Source organism: Panthera pardus, unplaced genomic scaffold (assembly GCF_024362965.1).
Source record: "Panthera pardus isolate Hobbes unplaced genomic scaffold, ASM2436296v1 HiC_scaffold_20, whole genome shotgun sequence".
In the NCBI taxonomy this organism is placed as follows: Eukaryota; Metazoa; Chordata; class Mammalia; order Carnivora; family Felidae; genus Panthera; species Panthera pardus.
In genome coordinates, this window is record NW_026526766.1 from 13,789,432 (window position 1) to 13,808,179 (window position 18,748).

The window sequence follows — 18,748 nt, forward strand, 5'->3', positions numbered from 1 at the left end:
CTGAGAACCACGCCTTGAGAACCTCTGCAGTAGGGGACTGAATCACTCAAATGTGGAAGGAAGCTTATTCTGTGGCCAGTATGAGATGAGGGAATTTCCAGGGCAAGCAAAACATGATGGAGAGTAGAAGGCAACTGTGTCATCCCTCAAAGGAATCTGTCATAAAACAAATGTATATTAAGAATCTGGGTGAAATTATTATAGTTTGAGCACAGGTGAATTTAAACATTGTGAAATTGTCAACCTGCATTTCCTTGAGAACAGAATCTTCTCCCTCTATAATCTTGAATATTGTTTGCACACATTAAAACCAAATAAAAATCTAGCAAATGATGGGAAGTAAAGGAAAGAGAAGAAAATGGAAGGGAAAAGAAGAGAAGAAAGAAGAGAGGAAAGAAAAGAAAATGGAAGGGGGGAAGGAAATTGTGTGGCCACTGGCAAGATTTTCATTTAATCACCAAACTGAAAAAGACACTGCATCTGTTAAAACAGCATGTCTCTTTTTTTGCCTATGCTGATTAATTACATGTTCCTCTCTTTCAAGATTTATGTTTCAAACAAGTTTTTCTTTCTTTTGATACACCTAACCGACTTCTATTTCAGTCGATCAGACTAAAATTGTACATGAAGAGCACGTCTTTATCATTTTTACTAAAAATGAGATGTCATCCATCTCCAGATACATCATAAAGCACCTCTCTTAACCCATGCATCTCTCTGCAGCCCACCTCTGCTCTCTGCCCTTCTATCTCTGCAATCCCTGAAAAATATTTATTACAACTGAATACCGAGTGTAGGTCAAGATAGTTCCCCAGAAAGAGAAGCAAAGAAAAACAAACCTTACTTCTTATTAAATGCTTGTTAGTGTGAAAGCACAGCAGATGTGATAACCGGCCTGCAGGTCAGGTCAGCCCACACTGGATGGGAGTTTGTTTTCTGAACAAGTAATGAGTCATTCTAAATAAGAACATTAATTTGTTTGCACTTTTCAGGGTGAGAGGGTGGGGAGAGGTGTATCACCTAGAAGCAACGACCAAGAGGAATCTATATGGGTAAGGTTAATACATGCAAACCTGCCTTATAATGTCAGAAATAAAGACTCAGAAATTTGGAGTCAAATGTGAAGGGAAAAAAATATTATAAGGTAGTTCTATTCTTGTTTTATTTATAGCTAACATGATCAATGGCTCCCTGCATGGTAGTGGACTAGATCAGTAGCATCACCTGGGAACTTGCTAGAAATGCAGATTCTCAGACCCCTCCTCAGACCTAACCCAGATCAGAAACACTGGGATCAAGATCCAGGACTGTTTCGACAAGCTCTCCAGGTGATCCTGATGCATGCTGAAGCCTAAGAAACACTGCTTGATGAGTCCTACTTATACAAAGAATGGAGTAGCACGCTTATGTGAGTCAATGAGGTGTGTGTACCTTCTCTGTCTGGCTAGCATTAGTGGCTCTACTGATTCTTGATAAAAGACATGCAGACCACCAGGAGGTGATCCACCTAGAAAGCTCTGTGATGGAGCCAAGGCCGTTGAGTTCAACAATATGACTGGCCACCAGATGGCTGTTTCAGCCTTCCAACTTCATCTGACAGCATCCATGGCCCATGACTGAGGAACTCTAAGAATCGTCTTCACGTGTGGGCCGCCTGCCAGCCACCTGGTTTTGATTTTGCTGTGGCATAAAAATGAAGCAATTAGCTTCCTGTTGCTAAATGGACTTCTCCTGATGCTTCTTACACATGTATTCTCCCCCTGTTGAGCCTTGCTGTGATGAATTTGGGGTTTTATTGTCCCACCCTGCATTCCACACTCTTAATAAATACAAATATGGCTCTGTTGGAAGGATCTGAAGCTACAAACACCACACCACCCTATATCTGCCCAGATCTAATATCAGAGCCTGCAAAAATCACAAAAATAAATCTCTTTCTCAAGTTCTTCTCCATTTATTTATTTATTTAGCTACTTCTCTCAGGTATTAATGCTTTCTGATCCATGTTATGATGATAAGCAAATCACTTTTGCTGAAGGAAAGATTGATATTTATTTCTTCAATAGGATAGAGAACTGAGAGAGTATGGACACAAGCTTTTTTACTCCTTTCTGTTTATTTCCCTATTTTTACCCATAACATGCAGAGACAAATATCATTTTGGAGACAGCTTGTAAAAGTATTAATCCTACAATATATATTACCCTTGGTCCTCAAATATGCATTGACTTCATCCATCTCTGGAACTTTTAGACATATCTATTTGTCCAACATTTTTTACTCTGCCTCAGATTCTGAGCCTTCCTGCAGCATATTTCTGTGCAGTCAGAACTCTAAAGTAATGAGAATAAGTTTTATACTTGACTGTAAAATCAGCCTTAGTACTTCAGTCATAACTCTCCTCCATATACACACCTATGTCTTTGCATGGTGAGGAAGTCATGCTTCCATCAGTCCCTATGGATTCTGTGTGTGTGTGTGTGTGTGTGTGTGTGTGTGTGTGTGTGTGTACAGGGGACTATGCAACTATAAGACGTCCCAACTCAGGTATTTTCCACAAGTGCTAAAAGTAATAACATAGCCCTACCCTTCTGTTGTGGGAGAATTCATGTCATGGGCGAATTCATGTACAAGGGGATTCTTTCCTGAGAACACTGAACAGCTTATTTCCTGAGAATGTGGGGCTGGGAATCATCCACAATCAATGATAAATGTTTGATTAAATGAATACCTAAATGGATAAATTAAGAATATATGAATGAAATGATGAGCAAGTGGAATACTGACAGCCAAATTTGTTGCTATGGACAGAGGGCTCCCAGGACGATATCTTGATACAGTTGAGTATTTTCTTGCACTTCTAACAGTTCTGCCCTGCTCTGTTTTACCTGCCAGGACGACAGCTTGGAACCCTTGCTTTCTCCTAAGCCCCTGCCCCTGCTGCAGTGCCTTTCCATGGCCAGCTTTCTAAGAGTAGACACAAGCATAAAATGATATAGACAGCTCAGAATATTCTATGAGAGCTAAACCCAGAGCAAACCATCTCCGGCCTCTGAGCCATGAGATGCCAAGGACCAGCCAGGTGTGAATGTCTTCTTCCCTAGAACATTTAGAAGAATGTTACTTTCAAAGAAGAGATGTCCTTGACCTTTAGTGCTGGGTACAAGATGGAAACAGAGTTGGGAGGAGGTAAAAGTAGAGAATAAAGATGCCTTCACTCTGTCATAGGATGTATTAAAAGATGAAAAAGAGAAAAAAAGCTTAAGAATGAATCGTCTTACCTTGGAAGCCCATGAGAAACAGCCTACAGGAAGGATACTCAGAATCTGGCTTCAGGGAGCCAAATCAAACAGTTTAAAATGGATTCCCATAAAAATCTCCTGATTTTGTTTTTATTTAGTGTATGAAGTGGTACAACATGCACTCTATAACATTTGCCTGTTATAAATATGCTTGTATTAAAAGGATCAAAATTAAGAAATTTTAATTTAACAATTCCTTAAAACAAAAGACACAATTATCTTGTGAATTTAAAACAATACAGCAAAATCTAGACCAACCAATATATCAAGTGTCATGTCACTGAAATACTCATGTGGGGATACTGTTTCTTTTTAAATTTTTCAGAAAAGAAAAGGACAGAAACCCAGACTGAGAGGGGCACCTGCGTGGCTCAGTTGGTTAAGTGGCAGACTCTTGATTTCGGCTCAGGTCATGATCTCACCATTCATGGGTTCAAGCACCATGTTGGGCTCTGTGCTGACAGAGCAGAGCCTGCTTGGGATTCTCTCTCTCTCTCTCTCTCTCTCTCTCTCTCTCTCTCTCTCTCCTCCTCCTCCCCCACTCAATCTGTCATTCTCACTCTCTCAAAATAAATAAACTTTTAAAAAAGGAATGCAGACTGGGAGAGAAATTAAACATTTTAGTTCCAAAGTTATAGAGCTGCTATTCTTGATGATGGTGGCCTTTTGACCCAACAGATTATAACGAAGTCCTATCACCTCTGCCTCAAGTCCATAACACTGTTGAAGTCAAGTAGCAAAGAAACCGTGCAAAGTAATCTGAGAAATTAGCCAAGAGCATCAGCTGTGACAGTTATCTGGCACCCTCCATGGTATTTGGGGCATGATTTTCTTCACCTAATCTTAACACAGGCCTAATGACCCCACAAAGAGAGGCTTTAGACAAGTTGTGACTTAAAATTTTTTCTTTAATGAAATTAATCCCGTTTCAGGCAGAGAAGTTTCATAAAATATTACTACTATTTTCATTTTCAGTTCCCAGTGAAAAGTAATGGAAGACCAGGTTTCTGTGCACATTCTTTGAAAACTCACTAAGATGTGTGAACTTTTGGGGCGCCTGGGTGGCTCAGTCAGTCAGGCTTCCGACTTTGGCTCAGATCATGATCTCGTGGTTTGTTCATGGGGGGGGTTCGAGCCCCCCATCGGGCTCTGTCCAGACAGCTCGGAGTCTGGAGCCTGCTTTGGATTCTGTGTCTCCCTCTCTCTGCCCCTTCCCCACTCACGTTTTCTCTCTCTCTCTTCCCCCCTCCCCTCTCTCAAAAATGAACATTAAACAAAAGAATTTTTTAAAAAAGATGTGTGAACTTTCGCATGTGGTAGACTATGGTTTCTTAAAATATATACATATAATGAGCACTGGGTGCTATACGTAAGCGATGAATCACTGGGTTCTACTCCTGAAACCAATACTACACTGCATGTTAGCTAACTTGAATTTTAAAAAACAAATTGAATAAAAATAAATAAATGTTTTATGTATCTGAGAAAAGTTATATACACATCTATATATTACAGAGACAACACCCAAAAGTAGAGAGAACACTGTCGTGGAAGACAAAAATCCCGGGTGTGGGTGTCAGCTCCAGTGCTGCATGACGGGAGTGATTCTCCTGAGCTCTTTGAGCTTTGGTTTTCATGGTTTATAGGAATGCTTCCCCTTCTTTATTCAGTTGGTTGTTGCCAGACTCTAATAGTGAGAAACAGCCCGAGAGATTGCTTTACATTCTATAGAAAGTATAGAAATAATAGTATTCGTATGTTCCTTTCTCACTTGTGCGTGCACGAGTCTTGGGTTTTCCTGTAGCATGGGTGACTTTGCCATTTGTCTTTTTGCTGTTGATTAAGATGTATTTAAGATTTTCACATTACAATACGTTATAAGTTAATAAAATACTTTGGGAAGTCCTTTATAAAGCGTTGGCTTGTCTTTAAATCTAGATTTTTCCTATACTCTGCTTAATGCAGGACACTGAGATTTGATGTTATAGGTGTAGAACAGGCTCTCTCAACCTCAACACTGTTGGCACGTGGGGTAGACCTTTCTCTGTTGTGGAGACTGTCTCATGCATTGTATGATGTTTAAGAGCACCCCTAGCTTCTGCACACTGATTACCAGTAACACCACCTCCTCACCAAGAACCCAATTGTGACAACCAAAAATATCTCAAGATTTGCCAAAGGGAACACCTGGGAAACAACACTGCCTCTATTTGAGAACCAATGCTATGGGCAAAGTATGTAGAGAAAGGAGGGAAAAATGATTTGATTAGGAATCAGGAATCCTGGATTCTAGTCCAGCCCTCTAGCCCTGACTCTGGCAATGCCTAGAGTAGGCAGTTGGACAGATACTCTTTAAGAATCCTCCCAGCTGGGGGCACCTGGGTGGCTCAGTCAGTTAAACGTCTGACTTTGGCTAGGGTCATGATCTTGCGGTTTGCGAGTTCAAGCCCCGCGTGGGGCTCTGTGATGACAGCTCGGAACCCGGAGCCTGCTTTGGATTCTGTGTCTCCCTCTCTCTCTGCCCTTCCCCCACTCACACTCTGTCTCCCTCTCTCTCCTTCAAAAATAAATATTTTAAAAAATTAAAAGAAAAATGGGGCGCCTGGGTGGCTCAGTTGGTTAAGCGTCCGACTTCGGCTCAGGTCATGATCTCACGGTCCATGAGTTCGAGCCCCACGTCGGGCTCTGTGCTGCCAGCTCAGAGCCTGGAGCCTGTTTCAGATTCTGTGTCTCCCTCTCTCTGACCCTCCCCTGTTCATGCTCTGTCTCACCCTGTCTCAAAAATAAATAAAATGTTGGAAAAAAAATTAAAAGAAAAAAAAGAATACTCCCAGCTATAATGTCCTGTAGTTTTTGTGCATTTATTTCCTGATTTCCTCCATGAATGGGTTTGTCTTTTCAAGAAACTGAGATCTTATGTTTTCTATGTTACAAGAAAGACACCTTCAGCATTAATGTGTACTTGACAAAAGCTATTTATTTGCCTGGCATAATAATATTTTCACAATTCCATATCTGTGTCCCTGTTGCTGGCACTTCACATAATCCACTGCATTTCTAAGAAAAGAGGAACCCATACAGGTGGACCTGGAAGGAGAGTGACTCCTTGATAACTATCTACTTCTGGCCTATTAATAATTGCATTCCCTTTTATCTTTCATGTCCATTTGCTACTGGCTGTGAGTCAAACTTCTAAGCAAAGATTATATTCTACAATCACTTTGAACCAATTCTTTTCTCCGCATTTATGAGCCACTAGAAGAAAATACCTAAAACCAACTTTGTTGGTTGGCTTCAGGGGCGATATGAAAGATTTCATAATTTTTTCCCCGCTCAAAGAAAATGCTCAAAAATGAGAGCCAGGTAACCCCCACCTTAAAGTCCTGAGGGCTATGAGTTACCAACAACTATCCAATTCCAGTGGCAACAGAACCCTTCCCAAATCCCACCTCAGAACTGTTGAGAGAGTCTCAATCCTTCTTTCTTACCCCTGAGTTTACCTCTCATTGCTATGACCCCATTCTCTGTAGGAACACTACCTGAGTAAGGATTAGGGGGCATGGAATAATGAATCTTCAGCCCCAGGAATTTGTAGGCAGTCAGGATTCAGAGTACCAGGCTCTGGATAACACACAGGTCTAAGAACATGTGGCAGAGTGGTTAGAATTGATTTGGTTTAGACTACATTGTGGGTTCTGCCATGTCTGAGGAGGGGACTGAAGAATCTAACTTTCACTTACAACATTTTGTCTATGGGTATGGTTGTCTATGGGTATATATTCTAAGTTCTACAACGTCTGTTGATACTAAAAAGAAAACTTGATGAAGGTTGAAATAATAATGGAATTGATAAAATAATAATAAATACATTTTGTAATTCATTAAGAAAAACTGGACTTTAGCCTACAAAGAGGGTTTAAAAATGTTTGTGTAAAACAAAGATCTAGATACTTTCAAACTGGTTTCTAAAAATATACCAGTGCTGTATATTAAAACAAAACAAGTTCCCCTCCATGAAAAGCTAAGGCAATTTTCCTTTCTGATGTGTAATTGAAATGTTCTCCAGACCAGTCACTTCATTGGACAGTTCCGCTTACAGTTAGGACCATTCCCGTAGGTTAATGTTAAGAAAGCCGGGCCTATTTCCATGTGCGATGACAATTACACCTTCCTGTTCTATTGGCATGTACTTTATGAAACAAAGGGGCCGTGGTGAATTTCCATTTTCAAATGGAATAATATTTCCATTTTGTCCAGACTTTGCCAGAATATTAAGTATTGGGACTACCAGGAATGTTAACACAAACTTTGCCATTTTAAATAGGAACCAGTGACTAGGAGGCCCTCTGACAATACCCTTCCCTGGTGTTCTGGATAAAATCGACTTCACATCTATGGCTTATCCCAGGGGAATCAGGCCTTGCTATGCCCAAGTAATGTAAGGGTGGTCTGGGGATGGGGGTGGGGAGTCATTCAAGGTTCTCCTTGGGATCTGCTGTGAAGCCTGCATGATCATTCTCATGATTCAGCAGTTAATTTTGATTTCCTCTGGCCCTTGTTAAATATATCAGCACTACATGTGTGGCTTTTACAAAAAGCAAACATTCCTAGTATTAAAGGGTTTCCTTTGTTTCTAGATTTCTTCTCTTATACTAATATGAGTAGATCACATCATACATCACAGAGAAAATAAAGACAATTTCATTTCATTTCACCTAAGTGGGAGGAGGGGACAAGAATAGCCCTAGAGAAAATTATGAGATACGTAAACATCATTAATTACTGCCACCCTTCTACACCCATGTTCCCTCTGAAAGTAACTCTTGCCCCTAGGATATCAGGGTTCTCAATTAATCCTTCTGGTGCAAAGAGAAGTAAGCTGATGAATGCGCTCACGTAGAATCATTCTGTATATTTTAGGGTAGAACCATACAGAGTTGAAAGTTCCACACAAAGAAATGAATTGGTAATGGTGAAACTTCAAGCCTGAATTACATATGACTTGGGAAGATATTTTTAGTACAGGGTTTTGTTCTTACCTCACAAATGATACATCTACATGACTACTCATTTCACCTCCACATAAGATTAGAAATGATTCCAAACTGCAAGCTGGCTTCCCAGACAAGATCTAAAGCAACATTCAAGACTTCCTCTCATCCTGCTAAATTTAGGAGCAAGAGACAGTCAGGAGCCCATGTCAGGCTTATTCTTCCCTTCCAGACCTAAAAGCTGAATGGAATCTGAGATTGAGGGCCAAGATGTTAGGATTCTGGCTCACATCATCTTTTCAATTGCAGAGATTCCAAACTGCATCCTTTTGGGGATGGAATCCGGGGAACAACCACAATCCGGTTGGAGGGCCAGGCCTCCACAATTCCACAGCAGGAGAGTACTGGTGCTAGCGACTGCTACCAATGATGGGAGGAATGAAAACAAGCATGAGGCTTGGAGGAAATTATCTTAACTAAATAAAATCCTGACCTCTAGTTTCCAAAGGAAGTAAACAGAAGATCTGGGCCTTGTGGAGCACATGAATGCCTTCTGGGTCCAGATTACACTCATGCATCCCTCAACTTCCATGAATAAGGAATTAGCAGTGAACTGGAGAACTGGAACATCCTTTCCTGCTAATGAAGAAAGCCACGGAGGACATCGCCCGTGCCAGCCCTTCTGTGCCAAGGAAATGCCAAGGAAAGTTCTGGTAAAGCGCAGGCATCTCCCCCTCATTTTGGTAACAGCAACAACAACAACAACAACAAACTCACTGTAGAACAGACTTTATCTTCCTATTGTTTTGGTTGCCTGGAGAATTTAAACCAAGTCGTTAGTTTAATTATAGCAAATAATCGAGATTTTTATCACCTGGATCTGTATGTACTATTTTCTCTCAATCTTAGTTTATTACTGCAATTTTGTTTTTAAATCTTCCTTGTCTCATTGCTTCTTAACGTTATTTTTAAATCTACATTTGTCTTTAGCCACTTCTGCTTCAAGTCTTTTGTGTAATAGAGGCACCTAGGTGGCTCAGTCGGTAAGCATCCAACTTTAGCTCAGCTCATGATCTCCCAGTTCATGGGTTTGAGCCCTGTATCAGGCTCTGTGCTGACAGCTCGGAGCCTGGAGCCTGCTTCAGATTCCATGTCTCCCTCTCTCTCTCTGCCCCTACCCCCACACCTCACACTCTGTCTCTCTCTTAAAAATAAACAAACCTTAAAAAAAATTTTTTTTGTGTGTGATAAAGCAGAAGAGGTGATGGGAGATACAGGTAGACACCAAGAGGTTAAGATACATCACCCCTTATCTCCACGAGATAGTTCTCCTTATCACACAGGTCCAAAACATGAGCTCATAACCACTTCCAAAAGAATCCCTGTGGAATTTATTTAAAATACTGATTTTCAGGCTAATCCCAGATACACTGAATCAGAAGCTGTAGGGTGACAACCAGGAATCTAAAGTTTTAAATTTTTTTTAATGTTTATTTATTTTTGAGAGAGAGACAGAGTGTGAGTGGGGGAGGAGCAGAGAGAGAGGGAGACACAGACTCCGAAGCAGGCTCCAGGCTCTAAGCTGTCAGCACAGAGCCTGACATGGGGCTCAAACTCATAAACCATGAGATCATGACCTGAGCTGATGGCAGACACAATGGAATACTACGTGGCAATGAAAAAGAATGAAATATGGCCTTTTGTAGAAACGTGGATGGAACTGGAGAGTGTCATGCTAAGTGAAATAAGTCATACAGAGAAAGACAGATACCATATGTTTTCACTCTTATGTGGCTCCTGAGAAACTTAACAGAAGACCATGGGGGAGGGGAAGGAAAAAAAAAAAAGGATAGAGAGGGAGGGAGCCAAAGCATAAGAGACTCTTAAAAACTGAGAACAAACTGAGGGTTGATGGGGGGTGGGAGGGAGGGGAGGGTGGGTGATGGGTATTGAGGAGGGCACCTTTTGGGATGAGCACTGGGTGTTGTATGGAAACCAATTTGACAATAAATTTCATATTTAAAAAAAATTAAAATTAAAATTAAAATAAATGTTTTTTAATGTTTAAGGAATCTAAAGTTTTACACTTATTATCATTCAAGTAAGAGAAACAATGATACAAGGGAAAGACCTCTTTCTCTTTTTCTCTTCTCTCTACATGTAGCATGTCATAGACAAAAGTTAAAGCAACAGTAGTTGTAGGGATCTCAACTTGGAGGACTGGTCATGACTTACATTGCTTTACCTGCCAAATATCAAGGGCCTCCTTAATAGGAGTTTAATGGGAACCTCAGCTTCTACAAATTCTGTGTTCCAATTAGAGTTAGGAGATTAATAAGAAGGCAAGGGTTATTTAAATGTTTTACCAATTCATGAAATTGAAATGACTCATTTTTTAACCTGTCAGTGAAGAGTATCTGTTTACAAAAAATTCAAGAGATAGCAATGTCCCTGGCCAGAGTATCAGCCTTCCCAAGGTTGGCAGGTATGAATCATCTGCCAGTGTTCTGCCCATCTCCAAAAGCAATTCACCCTAGGGAACCGGGCCCATGTTTCATTTGCATGATGCCACATCAAATTAGTTCCACTGGTGGTGGTGGTTTGGTACTATCATATGCAAACCAAGTGGTTTTACCTCACCTGTTTTGTAAGGACAATGAATTTCTGAAATTAGAATTAATAGACCGGGACATCCTACCAAGATCTGAATATTTATACAAATTATGTTTTCATTTTCATCTGGCATTTCGGTAAAATGAGTGAGAAAACTGTTTACTTGCTGCCAAAGAGAGACACAAACACGAGAGAATGAAATGTTATCCCAGTCAAAGGCTGAATGTGTCTAATGCCATTTAGAGTATTTGTAGCTAATGGAAATATCTCCGAGCAAGGATACCATTATCATTTAAAAATCATATAATGCTCTTACCTGCCAATCATTAATTTACTCCCATTCTCTTATCACCAACTTTGATGATCCTATTCAAAGTCATTTCGATCTCTGCCTTGCACATTCTGCCAGAATATTCACTGTAATCTACTATACTAAACTTATTTTCCTACTCCTAGATCATCCATCTGTTAAAAAGTCAAACCTTAAATAAACTGACAGATTACAATTTATGAGTGTCTTTTATAAGCTTTTCAGGTTCTTCTCAGGTTTTTCTCAAGCAGCACAGTGGAATGCAGTGTTCTGGATATAATTTGATGTGTTACATGGAATCAGCACCCCTAATTTAGCCAAGTTCCTTAAGTGAACATGTCAGCCTCTTCATAGACTAGGTGTTAAGAAATAACTACAGTGGCTCTTAATGGTATCCTATTTGTATAAATGTGTGTGTGTGTGTGTGTGTGTGTGTGTGTGTGTGTGTGCGCGTGTGTGTGTTCTTCTGTCCTTCTCTACCCCTACTTGTGCAGTTTCTATTCCACCACTCTATTGAATCAACCCATGTATTTGGCAGTTTCATTCTAGAAAATTCAGTGTGCGACTTGGTCTCACAAAGAATGATTGTAATAATAACTAATATTTGGGCCCAAGAAGGAAGACAAATGGAGCAGACATGAGCCCAGTATACAGTGAAAAGCCAAGTTCAGTCAGACCTACAGCTGGAAGCAATTACCCATCTAAATTCCACCTACACCATGGGACATCCAGCCAACTCAAACACGTGGGAATAAATGAAAGCTTTTAGGTTTTAGGTTTGTTACGCAGAAGTGGCTGACTGATACAGAAAGCTTTTATAAATTATGATAATTTGCCTAACAGGAGACCTCCCAGGATGGAAGCCAGAAGTCAATAAAACCAATATTTTCAGTGTGCTAATATAAAGTAATAGCTGAGCCAGAATTTTGCAACCCAAAATCTATTCCTAAATAGATGAACAGAAAAAAAAAATAAGTTTACAGATGACAGGTGTTCCAAAGAAACTTCAGGAAGGAAGCATATCATCCCCAGCAGGAAAGTGTGAGATGAAAGAAAGAATGTTAAGCAAAGAAATTAGAAAGTATGTAGTTATATTTCAACAAACACGTCTGGCATAAAACAGTTGCTTCCAACTAACAAGATTGTTCATTTTTTTTAAAGAACAGAATTAAAAATACTGGATAATATCATCCTGATGACAGTAAAGTTAAATGCACATTAAAATTTTATAAGTAATCACAAAAAGAATAGAAACAAAATATATAAATTTTAAGCCAATAAGAGAAAAAATTAAATAGGCAAAGCTAGTGAGCAAATTAAAACCTCAAATAATTTTTTTTTAATTTTTTTAATGTTTATTTATTTTTGAGAGAGAGACAGAGTGCCAGCAGGGAAAGGCAGAGAGAAAGAGAGAGAGGGAGACACAGAATCTGAAGCAGACTCTAGGCTCTGAGCTGTCTGCACAGAGCTCGACTCAGTGCTCAAACTCACAAACCATGAGATCATGACCAGAGCTGAAGTCAGACACTTAACTGACTGAGTCGTCCAAGCGCCCCAAAACCTCAAATAATTTTTAAAGGCAAGAAAGAATAATAGAAAAAAAGGACAAAATAAAGAATATAGAAATTCCAGAAATAGACCTACGTGTTTACGGAAATTTGACACATGATATGGTGCTTAGACAACTGGTTATCCATAAGGCAAAAAAAAAACCTGAAATTGCCTGCCTACCTCACACCATTCAGAAAAAACCAACGGCCAGTGTATTAAGGACAATATAAAAGTAAAATACATGACAGTTTCATCACTGTAAGTAGAAAAAAACTTCTTAAACACAAAGCAAGAAACACAGTCCATAAAAGAAAAAGTTGAAAAGTTCAACTACACTAAAAATAAGAACTTCGATTTCAAACACTATCAATAAGTGTGTGTGTGTGTGTGGGGGGGGGGGGGGGGGGTGGGACACAAGCCACAGTAGGAAAAAGTATTTGTAGTGTGTGTGTGTGTGTGTGTGTGTGTATGTATGTGTGTATGTGTGTGTGTGTGTGTGTGTATATATATATATATATATATATATATATATATTTATATATATATATAAAACAAAGGATTAATATCAAGACAAAGAACTCCAAGAAATCAATAAGAAAAAGACAATCCAAAATTTTAAATATGTTCAGGATTTGACCTGAAGCTTCTCAAAAAAGGGAACACAGTGATTAAAAAGACAAAATGTTGTCTAGATTTATTTGTAACCAGAGCAATATAAAGGAAATTCACAGTGAGATTCCATTTTCTAGCCACCAGACTGGCAACGTCAGCTGCTGCTAAAGATTCAGTAAAGTCAACTCTTGAATGCTGCTGGTGGGAATGTGAACAAGTTACATCCCTTTGGAAAAAATACTGGCAACAATCTTGTAAAGCTGAGCATTCACATATCCTGCTACCCATCAATCAGACTGCAAAGCTCATCTCTAAGAGAATCTCTTGTACAGTGCAACAGAAAACCTGTATAAGAATATTCATAGCAGCACTGACAATCACATAAGGAACATTCTAGAGCAGTGAAAAATAAATGAACCTAAGCTATACACAGCAAAGTGGTCAAACCTTAGAAAAATACTCTTGAATGAGAAAAATCAATTTTCAGATGATTATGATATGATGCCATTTTTAAAGCTCAAAAACAGTTAAGCTAAATAATATAATGTGTAGGGAAGAATATACATTAAATAAAATCAAACACTTTAAGAACAAGATAATAATAAATACAAATTTCTAAATACTATTTACCTCTAGTGGGGGTAAGTAGGAGACAAAGAAACTCAGATGCAACCAGATTGGTAAGGTTCTAGCTGCTAGGTTTGCGGTGGTTTTGTGAATGTTTGTTATACAATGTATATGTATTTCATATATATTCTGTTTTATGTACCTAAGAAAATAAAACAAACCGACTAAATTAATGGGATTCATAATACAATGAAGCAGAGTTCTTTCATGGACTATGAAATTCAAGACTAAGCAAATAATTTAAGTGAGGCGGGCATGTAAGGTTGGGTAAAACTGTTCAGAAGGTAATTATTAGTAATTATAGGTTGAATAAAATCTTTGTGCTAAGGTATGAGTTACATGCTAGACAAAGGCAAGAGTTAGGGAATGTCTACAGCCTTCACAAATACACTACAAATAGAACATTGTTAGCTCAAGAAGAAGTATATGGATATGGGCTTTGACCTGATTCGAGGTCATAGAGGGATTTGGCTTCAACCAGCATCATCTACTAATTCACAATATATGTAATGGTCACAGGGAAAGGAGCATGCTGAATACGTAAGGACCCTCCTGGACCAAAGGGTTGGAGTCATATCTGGCTGAGATGCCAGCGGTAAGCCCCAAACTATAATAATGTCTATAATGTAAATAACCAAGAACATATAAATTTTGTCATCACTGAGGTTTCACTCTAACGAGCGGGCAAATATTTCACAATAGGCAATATAAACACTTAATCCCTCTGGGGATTTTTCCCTTCCACTGCAAAATGAGATCAACAATCATACCTACCTTAGAGAATTGTTCAGGAAAGTATTTTTACAAAAAGTGAAATATACATCTACTGTACAACCTAACCATTCCCCCTTAGGTATTTACTCAAGAAAAATGAAAATATTTGTCTACACAAGGACTTGTACGTGAAAGTTCTGGCAGCTTTATTTGTGAAAGCCAAAAACTGGAAACAACCCAAGTGTCCATCAGCAGATGAATAAATAAACAAATTGCATTTCTTCATGCAATAGAACACTACTCAGCAATGAAAAAAGAACAACAATGACTACTGATACATACAACAACAGAGATGAATCTCAAAACAGTTATGCTGGGGGAAAGAAGCCAGGCCAAGAAAGTGCATACTACATGACTGTGTGAATAAAAAGTTTGAGAAAATGCACCAATCTATAGTGACAGGAAGTGGATCACTGGTTGCATGGGAGTGGAGGTGAAGGAAGGACTGAGGGGAGGAGTGGGAAGAAGGTATAACAAAGGATGGGAGGAAACTTTTGGTGATGACGGTTATGTTTATTGTCTCAACTGTGGTGAGGATTCCACAGTTGTATGCATGTCAAAGTTCACCGAATTGTACACTCTAAATATGTAAATCTTACTATATATCAATTATATTCCAAGAATCTATTTTTTAAAAAAGGCAAGTTCTGGGGTGCCTGGGTGGCTCAGTCAGTTGGGCATCCGACCTCAGCTCAGGTCATGATCTCACAGTCTGTGAGTTCGAGCCCTGCATCGGGCTGTGTGCTGACAGCTCAGAGCCTGGAGCCTGCTTCAGATTCTGTCTCCCTCTCTCTCTGCTCCTCCCCTGCTCACACTCTGTCTCTCTGTGTCTCAAAAATAAATAAAAACATTTTTAAAAAAAAAGGGGGCAAGTGCTAATAAGAAGGTATGATGGAAAAGGGTCGATTTTACTTGCTTAGAGTGGCCAGGACTTAGTGCATCTCAGTCTTTAAAAGTACACACAAGTCACCTTGTTAAAATGCATATTCTGATTCAGTAGGCCTGGGGTGGGGCTTCCCATGATGCTATCAAGGTAGGGGTATGGATGGATTGATGAATGGATGGATGGATGGATAGATGGATGGATGGATGGATGGATGGATGCCCATGCTACTATTAGTGAGTGTTTGGGTAGTAAGGCTCTAGAACCACTTCTCAATGTGATTTCCATTCTAATCACCTGTGGAGTTTAAAAAAAAAAAGAAAAAATCACTGATAACTGGAGATTATGATTTAACTGATCTGAGGTGACTCCTGGGAACTGGGATATTTTTAAGTTTCTCAGTTAATTCTAATATGTAGTCAAAGTTAAAAACCACTGGTTTAGGCTGCAATTGAAACTGTACCCAGATGGCATCTCCACGAGTTAAGTTGTATGCAAAAGAGGCACTTAACATTTTCTGTAGAAGTTAATAGTCCTGACAATTATCATAACAGTATGCTTGAAACAGCAGACTATTGTTTACAAAACCAAATCTGACACATATCTGTTAGGTATTCCTATAGGACCACCCAACTCCATGGTTACAAATGAATTCTTCTTCGGGGCTACCTGAGGGAAACGCATAGCATTGCGTGACTCGTCTCCCTTCTTGGAGATATTCTTCCCTTTCTTCCCCCTTGCATCCCCCTGAGGCCTCCTATTATCTCACAATTCCTAAGACTCAGGGTCATGGCCTAGTATCAGTGCCAACCTGACTATCCTAATATTCCCTCTTCAAACAGAGTGGGAATTTCAGGCGTGTCAGGAGACAGGGATTGTACTGTGTATCAACCAGGATTTAGTCAGGAAAATTGCAGTCACTTTACATTTCTCAAATTTGTAGGTAGAGACGTACAAGGTCATGGGAAGTATTAAGAGAACAAGGAATAAAAAAAAAAAGAGAGAAAAAACTGTCACCCATGAGCTCAAGCACAATCCTTTTCCTGGAAAGTGGCTATGAATCTCCCAAACTTCTGAGGTGCTCCAACCAAATAGCTCAGCCTTCAACATGAAGTGGATGGTACTCAAGGACTTGCCTAGAAGCTGCTTGGAACCACTGTTCAAGCACACATCTGTCTACCACTGCCTAAGATAATACCTGCTGGCCTTCTTCCTCTTCTAATCTCCCACAAATGGCTTTCCTTGGCAGACCCTAAAGATGAACCAAATGGTGAGGGGATTCTGGAAAATATAGCTCCTCACATCCAGAAAGTGGTCAGGAGGGATTGCCTGGGTGACTCCCTCAGTGAAGCGCCCAACTCTTGGTTTCGGCTCAGGTCATGATCTCACGGTTCATGGATCAAGCCCCACATCGGGCTCTACAATGACAGCATGGAACCTGCTTGGGATCCTGTGTCTCCCTTTCTCTCTGCCCCTTCCTTGTTGACACATGCGCTCTCTCTCTTTCTCTCAAAATACATAAATAAATAAACATTATATTTTTTAAAAAGGGAAAGTAGTGGGGATACTGAGTTGACAACATACAATGCAGTGTAAGCTGATTATTTTCCACACTTTTCCACTTACCCTAAGCCCTTGGAAGCTCTTTTGTCTCTGACCGATGGTTGAATTTATCTAACTGGAAGTACCAGAAAAAGTAGGAAGGGAGTGAGGCCAGGGAACCTCTTGCCCTGGGTCTCTTCCTGCAAGGTTGTCACAGGTTGGATGTGTCCCTCCCTTGGAGGTCACAGCTTCTGGCAGGAGGCCCTCTTTATGCAGCTTTGTCTAGCTAACAGGTAAATCCTCTCTCTCATTGTCCCTTCTGTCCTAGGGAAGGTAAAGACACAGGTTTCCCTAAACCCTGGCCACCCCTTTTCCTTTTATCAAATGCTCTTCAATTACTCAGTTTGAGCCTTCTGTATTTTTCATGCTAGGTGTCTGACTCACAGATTAAAGGGTAAAAAAAAAATGGAATGAGAAAGAAAACGAATGGGTGGAGTGAAGGGTTTTTCCCAATAGGAGCATAATTTGAGATAAACACCCTTCCATCAGGGATAAAGGCATCAAGATTGGCCATGCCAAATCTTATGGGACAGCAGCAAATTTCTCCAGAAGATAGTGCTCATTGTTTATCTTATTTTGGTTTTCCATCTTGTCAAAATAGCATGATTAAAAAGCACGAGGAACTGTGACTTACGCTTCCAAATTTAGGTAGCTCCATTTATGTTTTAACTTCTATCAGATTTCTGACCATTAATAATTCATTTATTCCTTGGTTTCATCAGGACTATATATATACTTTGTGACACGGGAACAGTATAATCTGGGAAACACAAAGGCTGATTCAAAGTATAATGATTAATTTGACATCATTTAATTAAATAACACTAACAGCATTTCTATTCATATGCACACCACGGTATTTTACACACTGAAAACACTGAACAAATGAGTATTTGAGAAATTAATATATGAATCAATATATAAGTAAAAGAATGATGTTGGTAATTGTAATGGCCCCAAAGTACAATGAGATACTGAATTATTTTATGAATCATCAAAGAAGGGCCAAACATAACATGCTCCACTAATCAAGATATTTATTGTCAGAGCATCTTATTTTCTAGCCATGGCTACCGCAGAGGAATCACTATACACAGAATCTGCATTAATGAATAAAATATATCTTGGGGCAGAAAAAAGGAGACAAATATTAGTGTTGGCAACAAAAGTAGCTAATTTTTACAAATACCTTTTTTTTTTCTAGTTGTTCTGAACCATCACCTTGGTTATAGAAAGGAGAGCAAACTGACTTAGAGACTATGTGATGTTAAAACCCCTCTATTTAGGCACATTCTCTGGAATATTTATCACCTCTGACTCCAGTGCAGAGAAGTCATCTGCCTTGACTTGTGGGCTGATTAGAAACCAGCAGTAATGCCTTCAGAGTTGAATTCCTTTTATTAATTATTCATATTGGTATATTTTGGTATAAAGGATCATATGCATTTGAAACCTCTCTTTGAAATTAAAAATAGCCAGAGTT